The sequence below is a fragment of the Rutidosis leptorrhynchoides genome, chromosome 5, assembly GCF_046630445.1.
Source record: "Rutidosis leptorrhynchoides isolate AG116_Rl617_1_P2 chromosome 5, CSIRO_AGI_Rlap_v1, whole genome shotgun sequence".
NCBI lineage: Eukaryota > Viridiplantae > Streptophyta > Magnoliopsida > Asterales > Asteraceae > Rutidosis > Rutidosis leptorrhynchoides.
In genome coordinates this window covers 80,484-91,651 of record NC_092337.1, presented here as the reverse complement: position 1 = coordinate 91,651, position 11,168 = coordinate 80,484, and positions in this window count along the sequence as shown.

Below are 11,168 nucleotides of genomic sequence, written 5' to 3'. Positions count from 1 at the left end.
GTTTTGATTTGATAATCGGTATGGACTGGTTGAAAGAAGTGAAAGCGGAGATCGTTTGTTACAAAAATGCAATTCGCATTATACGAGAAAAAGGAAAACCCTTAATGGTGTACGGAGAAAAGGGCAACACGAAGCTACATCTTATTAGTAATTTGAAGGCACAAAAACTAATAAGAAAAGGTTGCTATGCTGTTCTAGCACACGTCGAAAAAGTACAAGCTGAAGAAAATAGCATCAATGATGTTCCCGTCGCAAAAGAATTTCCTGATGTATTTCCGAAAGAATTACCGGGATTACCCCCACATCGATCCGTTGAATTTCAAATAGATCTTGTACCAGGAGCTGCACCAATAGCTCGTGCTCCTTACAGACTCGCACCCAGCGAGATGAAAGAACTGCAAAGCCAATTACAAGAACTTTTAGAGCGTGGTTTCATTCGACCAAGCACATCACCGTGGGGAGCTCCTGTTTTGTTTGTCAAGAAGAAAGATGGTACATTCAGGTTGGGTATCGACTACCGAGAGTTGAACAAACTTACCATCAAGAACCGCTACCCACTACCGAGAATCGACGACTTATTTGATCAACTACAAGGCTCGTCTGTTTATTCAAAGATTGACTTACGTTCCGGGTATCATCAAATGCGGGTGAAAGAAGATGATATTCCAAAGACTGCTTTCAGAACACGTTACGGTCATTACGAGTTTATGGTCATGCCGTTTGGTTTAACTAATGCACCAGCTGTGTTCATGGACCTTATGAACTGAGTGTGTGGACCATACCTTGACAAGTTTGTCATTGTTTTCATTGATGACATACTTATTTACTCAAAGAATGACCAAGAACACGGTGAACATTTGAGAAAGGTGTTAGAAGTATTGAGGAAGGAAAAATTGTACGCTAAGTTTTCAAAGTGTGCATTTTGGTTGGAAGAAGTTCAATTCCTCGGTCACATAGTGAACAAAGAAGGTATTAAGGTGGATCCGGCAAAGATAGAAACTGTTGAAAAGTGGGAAACCCCGAAAACTCCGAAACACATACGCCAGTTTTTAGGACTAGCTGGTTACTACAGAAGGTTCATCCAAGACTTTTCCAGAATAGCAAAACCCTTGACTGCATTAACGCATAAAGGGAAGAAATTTGAATGGAATGATGAACAAGAGAAAGCGTTTCAGTTATTGAAGAAAAAGCTAACTACGGCACCTATATTGTCATTGCCTGAAGGGAATGATGATTTTGTGATTTATTGTGATGCATCAAAGCAAGGTCTCGGTTGTGTATTAATGCAACGAACGAAGGTGATTGCTTATGCGTCTAGACAATTGAAGATTCACGAACAAAATTATACGACGCATGATTTGGAATTAGGCGCGGTTGTTTTTGCATTAAAGACTTGGAGGCACTACTTATATGGGGTCAAAAGTATTATATATACCGACCACAAAAGTCTTCAACATATATTTAATCAGAAACAACTGAATATGAGGCAGCGTAGGTGGATTGAATTATTGAATGATTACGACTTTGAGATTCGTTACCACCCGGGGAAGGCAAATGTGGTAGCCGATGCCTTGAGCAGGAAGGACAGAGAACCCATTCGAGTAAAATCTATGAATATAATGATTCATAATAACATTACTACTCAAATAAAGGAGGTGCAACAAGGAGTTTTAAAAGAGGGAAATTTAAAGGATGAAATACCCAAAGGATCGGAGAAGCATCTTAATATTCGGGAAGACGGAACCCGGTATAGGGCTGAAAGGATTTGGGTACCAAAATTTGGAGATATGAGAGAAATGGTACTTAGAGAAGCTCATAAAACCAGATACTCAATACATCCTGGAACGGGGAAGATGTACAAGGATCTCAAGAAACATTTTTGGTGGCCGGGTATGAAAGCCGATGTTGCTAAATACGTAGGAGAATGTTTGACGTGTTCTAAGGTCAAAGCTGAGCATCAGAAACCATCAGGTCTACTTCAACAACCCGAAATCCCGGAATGGAAATGGGAAAACATTACCATGGATTTCATCACTAAATTGCCAAGGACTGCAAGTGGTTTTGATACTATTTGGGTAATAGTTGATCGTCTCACCAAATCAGCACACTTCCTACCAATAAGAGAAGATGACAAGATGGAGAAGTTAGCACGACTGTATTTGAAGGAAGTCGTCTCCAGACATGGAATACCAATCTCTATTATCTCTGATAGGGATGGCAGATTTATTTCAAGATTCTGGCAGACATTACAGCAAGCATTAGGAACTCGTCTAGACATGAGTACTGCCTATCATCCACAAACTGATGGGCAGAGCGAAAGGACGATACAAACGCTTGAAGACATGCTACGAGCATGTGTTATTGATTTCGGAAACAGTTGGGATCGACATCTACCGTTAGCAGAATTTTCCTACAACAACAGCTACCATTCAAGCATTGAGATGGCGCCGTTTGAAGCACTTTATGGTAGAAAGTGTAGGTCTCCGATTTGTTGGAGTGAAGTGGGGGATAGACAGATTACGGGTCCGGAGATTATACAAGAAACTACCGAGAAGATCATCCAAATTCAACAACGGTTGAAAACCGCCCAAAGTCGACAAAAGAGCTACGCTGACATTAAAAGAAAAGATATAGAATTTGAAATTGGAGAGATGGTCATGCTTAAAGTTGCACCTTGGAAAGGCGTTGTTCGATTTGGTAAACGAGGGAAATTAAATCCAAGGTATATTGGACCATTCAAGATTATTGATCGTGTCGGACCAGTAGCTTACCGACTAGAGTTACCTCAACAACTCGCGGCTGTACATAACACTTTCCACGTCTCGAATTTAAAGAAATGTTTTGCTAAAGAAGATCTCACTATTCCGTTAGATGAAATCCAAATCAACGAAAAACTTCAATTCATCGAAGAACCCGTCGAAATAATGGATCGTGAGGTTAAAAGACTTAAGCAAAACAAGATACCAATTGTTAAGGTTCGATGGAATGCTCGTAGAGGACCCGAGTTCACCTGGGAGCGTGAAGATCAGATGAAGAAGAAATACCCGCATCTATTTCCAGAAGATTCGTCAACACCTTCAACAGCTTAAAATTTCGGGACGAAATTTATTTAACGGGTAGGTACTGTAGTGACCCGAACTTTTCCATGTTTATATATATTAATTGAGATTGATATTTACATGATTAAATATTTCCAACATGTTAAGCAATCAAACTTGTTAAGACTTGATTAATTGAAATATGTTTCATATAGACAATTGACCACCCAAGTTGATCGGTGATTCACGAACGTTAAAACTTGTAAAAACTATATGATGACATATATATGGATATATATATATATAGTTAACATGATACTATGATAAGAAAACATATCATAAAGTATATTAACAATGAACTACATATGTAAAAACAAGACTACTAACTTAATGATTTTTAAACGAGACATATATGTAACGATTATCGTTGTAAAGACATTTAATGTATATATATCATATTAAGAGATATTCATACATGATAATATCATGATAATATAATAATTTAAAATCTCATTTGATATTATAAACATTGGGTTAACAACATTTAACAAGATCGTTAACCTAAAGGTTTCAAAACAACACTTACATGTAACGACTAACGATGACTTAACGACTCAGTTAAAATGTATATACATGTAGTGTTTTAATATGTATTTATACACTTTTGAAAGACTTCAATACACTTATCAAAATACTTCTACTTAACAAAAATGCTTACAATTATTCAGTTTCATCAACAATTCTACTCGTATGCACCCGTATTCGTACTCGTACAATACACAGCTTTTAGATGTATGTACTATTGGTATATACACTCCAATGATCAGCTCTTAGCAGCCCATGTGAGTCACCTAACACATGTGGGAACCATCATTTGGCAACTAGCATGAAATATCTCATAAAATTACAAAAATATGAGTAATCATTCATGACTTATTTACATGAAAACAAAATTACATATCCTTTATATCTAATCCATACACCAACGACCAAAAACACCTACAAACACTTTCATTCTTCAATTTTATTCATCTAATTGATCTCTCTCAAGTTCTATCTTCAAGTTCTAAGTGTTCTTCATAAATTCCAAAAGTTCTAGTTTCATAAAATCAAGAATACTTTCAAGTTTGCTAGCTCATTTCCAATCTTGTAAGGTGATCATCCAACCTCAAGAAATCTTTGTTTCTTACAGTAGGTTATCATTCTAATACAAGGTAATAATCATATTCAAACTTTGGTTCAATTTCTATAACTATAACAATCTTATTTCAAGTGATGATCTTACTTGAACTTGTTTTCGTGTCATGATTCTGCTTCAAGAACTTCGAGCCATCCAAGGATCCATTGAAGCTAGATCCATTTTTCTCTTTTCCAGTAGGTTTATCCAAGGAAATTAAGGTAGAAATGATGTTCATAACATCATTCGATTCATACATATAAAGCTATCTTATTCGAAGGTTTAAACTTGTAATCACTAGAACATAGTTTAGTTAATTCTAAACTTGTTCGCAAACAAAAGTTAATCCTTCTAACTTGACTTTTAAAATCAACTAAACACATGTTCTATATCTATATGATATGCTAACTTAATGATTTAAAACCTGGAAACACGAAAAACACCGTAAAACCGGATTTACGCCGTCGTAGTAACACCGCGGGCTGTTTTGGGTTAGTTAATTAAAAACTATGATAAACTTTGATTTAAAAGTTGTTATTCTGAGAAAATGATTTTTATTATGAACATGAAACTATATCCAAAAATTATGGTTAAACTCAAAGTGGAAGTATGTTTTCTAAAATGGTCATCTAGACGTCGTTCTTTCGACTAAAATGACTACCTTTACAAAAACGACTTGTAACTTATTTTTCCGACTATAAACCTATACTTTTTCTATTTAGATTCATAAAATAGAGTTCAATATGAAATCATAGCAATTTGATTCACTCAAAACGGATTTAAAATGAAGAAGTTATGGGTAAAACAAGATTGGATAATTTTTCTCATTTTAGCTACGTGAAAATTGGTAACAAATCTATTCCAACCATAACTTAATCAACTTGTATTGTATATTATGTAATCTTGAGATACCATAGACACGTATACAATGTTTCGACCTATCATGTCGACACATCTATATATATTTCGGAACAACCATAGACACTCTATATGTGAATGTTGGAGTTAGCTATACAGGGTTGAGGTTGATTCCAAAATATATATAGTTTGAGTTGTGATCAATACTGAGATACGTATACACTGGGTCGTGGATTGATTCAAGATAATATTTATCGATTTATTTCTGTACATCTAACTGTGGACAACTAGTTATAGGTTACTAACGAGGACAGCTGACTTAATAAACTTAAAACATCAAAATATATTAAAAGTGTTGTAAATATATTTTGAACATACTTTAATATATATGTATATATTGTTATAGGTTCGTGAATCAACAGTGGCCAAGTCTTACTTCCCGACGAAGTAAAAATCTGTGAAAGTGAGTTATAGTCCCACTTTTAAAATCTAATATTTTTGGGATGAGAATACATGCAGGTTTTATAAATGATTTACAAAATAGACACAAGTACGTGAAACTACATTCTATGGTTGAATTATCGAAATCGAATATGCCCCTTTTTATTAAGTCTGGTAATCTAAGAATTAGGGAACAGACACCCTAATTGACGCGAATCCTAAAGATAGATCTATTGGGCCTAACAAACCCCATCCAAAGTACCGGATGCTTTAGTACTTCGAAATTTATATCATATCCGAAGGGTGTCCCGGAATGATGGGGATATTCTTATATATGCATCTTGTTATTGTCGGTTACCAGGTGTTCACCATATGAATGATTTTTATCTCTATGTATGGGATGTGTATTGAAATATGAAATCTTGTGGTCTATTGTTACGATTTGATATATATAGGTTAAACCTATAACTCACCAACATTTTTGTTGACGTTTAAAGCATGTTTATTCTCAGGTGAATATTAAGAGCTTCCGCTGTTGCATACTCAAAATAAGGACAAGATTTGGAGTCCATGTTTGTATGATATTGTGTAAAAACTGCATTCAAGAAACTGATTTCGATGTAACATATTTGTATTGTAAACCATTATGTAATGGTCGTGTGTAAACAGGATATTTTAGATTATCATTATTTGATAATCTACGTAAAGCTTTTTAAACCTTTATTTATGAAATAAAGGTTATGGTTTGTTTTAAAAATGAATGCAGTCTTTGAAAAACGTCTCATATAGAGGTCAAAACCTCGCAATGAAATCAATTAATATGGAACGTTTTTAATCAATAAGAACGGGACATTTCAGAAAGTGCAGGTCTCCGATTTGTTAGAGTGAAGTGGGGGATAGACAGATTACGGGTCCGGGGATTATACAAGAAACTACCGAGAAGATCATCCAAATTCAACAACGGTTGAAAACCGCCCAAAGTCGACAAAAGAGCTACGCTGACATTAAAAGAAAAGATATAGAATTTGAAATTGGAGAGATGGTCATGCTTAAAGTTGCACCTTGGAAAGGCGTTGTTCGATTTGGTAAACGAGGGAAATTAAATCCAAGGTATATTGGACCATTCAAGATTATTGATCGTGTTGGACCAGTAGCTTACCGACTTGAGTTACCTCAACAACTCGCGGCTGTACATAACACTTTCCACGTCTCGAATTTGAAGAAATGTTTTGCTAAAGAAGATCTCACTATTCCGTTAGATGAAATCCAAATCAACGAAAAACTTCAATTCATCGAAGAACCCGTCGAAATAATGGATCGTGAGGTTAAAAGACTTAAGCAAAACAAGATACCAATTGTTAAGGTTCGATGGAATGCTCGTAGAGGACCCGAGTTCACCTGGGAGCGTGAAGATCAGATGAAAAAGAAATACGCGCATCTATTTCCAGAAGATTCGTCAACACCTTCAACAGCTTAAAATTTCGGGACGAAATTTATTTAACGGGTAGGTACTGTAGTGACCCGAACTTTTCCATGTTTATATATATTAATTGAGATTGATATTTACATGATTAAATGTTTCCAACATGTTAAGCAATCAAACTTGTTAAGACTTGATTAATTGAAATAGGTTTCATATAGACAATTGACCACCCAAGTTGACCGGTGATTCACGAACGTTAAAACTTGTAAAAACTATATGATGACATATATATGGTTATATATATAGTTAACATGATATTATGATAAGTAAACATATCATTAAGTATATTAACAATGAACTACATATGTAAAAACAAGACTACTAACTTAATGATTTTGAAACGAGACATATATGTAACGATTATCGTTGTAACGACATTTAATGTATATATATCATATTAAGAGATATTCGTACATCATAATATCATGATAATATAATAATTTAAAATCTCTTTTGATATTATAAACATTGGGTTAACAACAGTTAACAAGATCGTTAACCTAAAGGTTTCAAAACAACATTTACATGTAACGACTAACGATGACTTAACGACTCAGTTAAAATGTATATACATATAGTGTTTTAATATGTATTCATACACTTTTGAAAGACTTCAAGACACTTATCAAAATACTTCTACTTAACAAAAATGCTTACAATTACATCCTCGTTCAGTTTCATCAACAATTCTACTCGTATGCACCCGTATTCGTACTCGTACAATACACAGCTTTTAGATGTATGTACTATTGGTATATACACTCCAATGATCAGCTCTTAGCAGCCCATGTGAGTCACCTAACACATGTGGGAATCATCATTTGGCAACTAGCATGAAATATCTCATAAAATTACAAAAATATGAGTAATCATTCATGACTTATTTACATGAAAACAAAATTACATATCCTTTATATCTAATCCATACACCAACGACCAAAAACACCTACAAACACTTTAATTCTTCAATTTTCTTCATCTAATTGATCTCTCTCAAGTTCTATCTTCAAGTTCTAAGTGTTCTTCATATATTTTACAAGTTCTAGTTACATAAAATCAAGAATACTTTCAAGTTTGCTAGCTCACTTCCAATCTTGTAAGGTGATCATCCAACCTCAAGAAATCTTTGTTTCTTACAGTAGGTTATCATTCTAATACAAGGTAATAATCATATTCAAACTTTGGTTCAATTTCTATAACTATAACAATCTTATTTCAAGTGATGATCTTACTTGAACTTGTTTTCGTGTCATGATTCTGCTTCAAGAACTTCGAGCCATCCAAGGATCCGTTGAAGCTAGATCCATTTTTCTCTTTTCCAGTAGGTTTATCCAAGGAACGTAAGGTAGTAATGATGTTCATAACATCATTCGATTCATACATATAAAGCTATCTTATTCGAAGGTTTAAACTTGTAATCACTAGAACATAGTTTAGTTAATTCTAAACTTGTTCGCAAACAAAAGTTAATCCTTCTAAATTGAATTATAAAATCAACTAAACACATGTTCTATATCTATATGATATGCTAACTTAATGATTAAAAACCTGGAAACACGAAAAATACCGTAAAACCGGATTTACGCCGTCGTAGTAACACCGCGGGCTATTTTGGGTTAGTTAATTAAAAACTATGATAAACTTTGATTTAAAAGTTGTTATTCTGTGAAAATTATTTTTATTATGAACATGAAACTATATCCAAAAATTATGGTTAAACTCAAAGTGGAAGTATGTTTTCTAAAATGGTCATCTAGACGTCGTTCTTTCGACTGAAATGACTACCTTTACAAAAACGACTTGTAACTTATTTTTCCGACTATAAACCTATACTTTTTCTGTTTAGATTCATAAAATAGAGTTCAATATGAAACCATAGCAATTTGATTCACTCAAAACGGATTTAAAATGAAGAAGTTATGGGTAAAACAAGATTGGATAATTTTTCTCATTTTAGCTACATGAAAATTGGTAACAAATCTATTCCAACCATAACTTAATCAACTTGTATTGTATATTATGTAATCTTGAGATACCATAGACGCGTATACAATGTTTCGACCTATCATGTCGACACATCTATATATATTTTGGAACAACCATAGACACTCTATATGTGAATGTTGGAGTTAGCTATACAGGGTTGAGGTTGATTCCAATATATATATAGTTTGAGTTGTGATCAATACTGAGATACGTATACACTGGGTCGTGGATTGATTCAAGATAATATTTATCGATTTATTTCTGTACATCTAACTGTGGACAACTAGTTGTAGGTTAATAACGAGGACAGCTGACTTAATAAACTTAAAACATCAAAATATATTAAAAGTGTTGTAAATTTATTTTGAACATACTTTGATATATATGTATATATTGTTATAGGTTCGTGAATCAACCAGTGGCCAAGTCTTACTTCCCGACGAAGTAAAAATCTGTGAAAGTGAGTTATAGTCCCACTTTTAAAATCTAATATTTTTGGGATGAGAATACATGCAGGTTTTATAAATGATTTACAAAATAGACACAAGTACGTGAAACTACATTCTATGGTAGAATTATCGAAATCGAATATGCCACTTTTTATTAAGTCTGGTAATCTAAGAATTAGGGAACAGACACCCTAATTGACGCGAATCCTAAAGATAGATCTATTGGGCTTAACAAACCCCATCCAAAGTACCGGATGCTTTAGTACTTCGAAATTCATATCATATCCGAAGGGTGTCCCGGAATGATGGGGATATTCTTATATATGCATCTTGTTAATGTCGGTTACCAGGTGTTCACCATATGAATGATTTTTATCTCTGTGTATGGGATGTGTATTGAAATATAAAATCTTGCGGTCTATTATTATGATTTGATATATATAGGTTAAACCTATAACTCACCAACATTTTTGTTGACGTTTTAAGCATGTTTATTCTCAGGTGATTATTAAGAGCTTCCGTTGTCGCATACTTAAATAAGGACGAGATTTGGAGTCCATGCTTGTATGATATTGTGTAAAAACTGCATTCAAGAAACTTATTTTGTTGTAACATATTTGTATTGTAAACCATTATGTAATGGTCGTGTGTAAACAGGATATTTTAGATTATCATTATTTGATAATCTACGTAAAGCTTTTTAAAACCTTTATCTATGAAATAAAGGTTATGGTTTGTTTTAAAAATGAATGCAGTCTTTGAAAAATGTCTCATATAGAGGTCAAAACCTCGCAACGAAATCAATTAATATGGAACGTTTTTAATCAATAAGAACGGGACATTTCAGGTTTAGGGTTTAGGGTTAGGGGTTTAGGGGTTAGGGGTTAGGGTTTAGGGGTTGGGGTTTTGGGGTTTAGGGTTTAGGGTTTAGTGGTTAGGGTTTAGGGTTTTAGGGGTTTAGGGGTTTAGGGGTTTAGGGGTTTAGGGTTTGGGGTTTGGGGTTTAGGGTTTAGGGTTTAGGGTTTCGGGTTTAAGATTTCGGGTTTCGGGTTTCGGGTTTCGGGTTTTGGGGTTTAGGGTTTAGGGTTTTAGGGTTTTAGGGTTTAGGGTTTTAGGGTTTTAGGGTTTAGGGGTTTAGGGTTTAGGGTTTTAGGGTTTTAGGGTTTTAAGGTTAGGGGTTTGGGGTTTGGAGTTTAGGGGTTTAGGGTTTAAGGTTTAGGGGTTAGGGTTTAGGGTTTAGTGGTTAGGGTTTGGGTTTTAGTGTTTAGGGTTTCGGGTTTGGAGTTTTAGGGTTTTAGTTTTTGGGGTTAGGGGTTTAGGGGTTTCGGGTTTGGGGTTTGGGGTTTGGGGTTTAGGGTTTAGGGTTTAGGGTTTGGGATTTGGGGTTTGGGATTTGGGGTTTAGGGTTTAGGGGTTAGGGGTTTAGGGGTTTAGGGGTTAGGGGTTTAGGGTTTAGGGTTTAGGGGTTTTAAGGTTTTTAGGGTTTTAGGGGTTAGGGGTTTTAGGGTTTTTGGGGGGTTGAGGGTTTGGGGGTTTATGTAGTGACCCGAACTTTTCCATGTTTATATATATTAATTGAGATTGATATTTACATGATTAAATGTTTCCAACATGTTAAGCAATCAAACTTGTTAAGACTTGATTAATTGAAATAGGTTTCATATAGACAATTGACCACCCAAGTTGACCGGTGATTCACGAACGATAAAACTTGTAAAAACTATATGATGACATAT